The sequence below is a fragment of the Trypanosoma equiperdum genome (assembly GCF_001457755.1).
Source record: "Trypanosoma equiperdum strain OVI genome assembly, contig: ctg_1848, whole genome shotgun sequence".
Taxonomy (NCBI): domain Eukaryota; phylum Euglenozoa; class Kinetoplastea; order Trypanosomatida; family Trypanosomatidae; genus Trypanosoma; species Trypanosoma equiperdum.
Window position 1 is genome coordinate 7,560 of NW_027123891.1, and position 527 is coordinate 8,086.

Sequence of the window (527 nt, forward strand, 5' to 3'; positions counted from 1 at the left end):
TATACATACAACACTCTTCTATCATTACTGTCTTTGCTATTATTACCTTAAGTTATATCAATAAAATAACTAAAGTAAATAAAATTATAACCACACTCATTATTTATAAGCTATCACTCTACTAAGTTGCGCAAATAGGCCGCTATTATATACATTTTACAAATTTACGGTTTTTTAAATTACCAAATTCCAAAATTTTTACTAAATTTAACATTTTCATCAAAAATGTTAAAATATATGAAATATATCAAATTATGTAAAATTCTCTAAACATTGGCAAAATTTAAAATTTTCATATAATTAAGAGAAAATACTTAGAATTTTAATATGTCACCAAACTCACAAAAGCAGCAGCCATCAGAGCCAATTTCTTATTGGCAAGAAAGCTGGAATCTTTGCACTCTTTTCCTTCTTATTTGCATTTACCTGTACTTTCGCATGTGGTTTTTCTATCCTTGTGTTTGCCGCAGGTTTATTGCGTTGCTGTTGTTGTTCTCTGTGGCTTTGCCGGCTCTGCTCCTGACGTC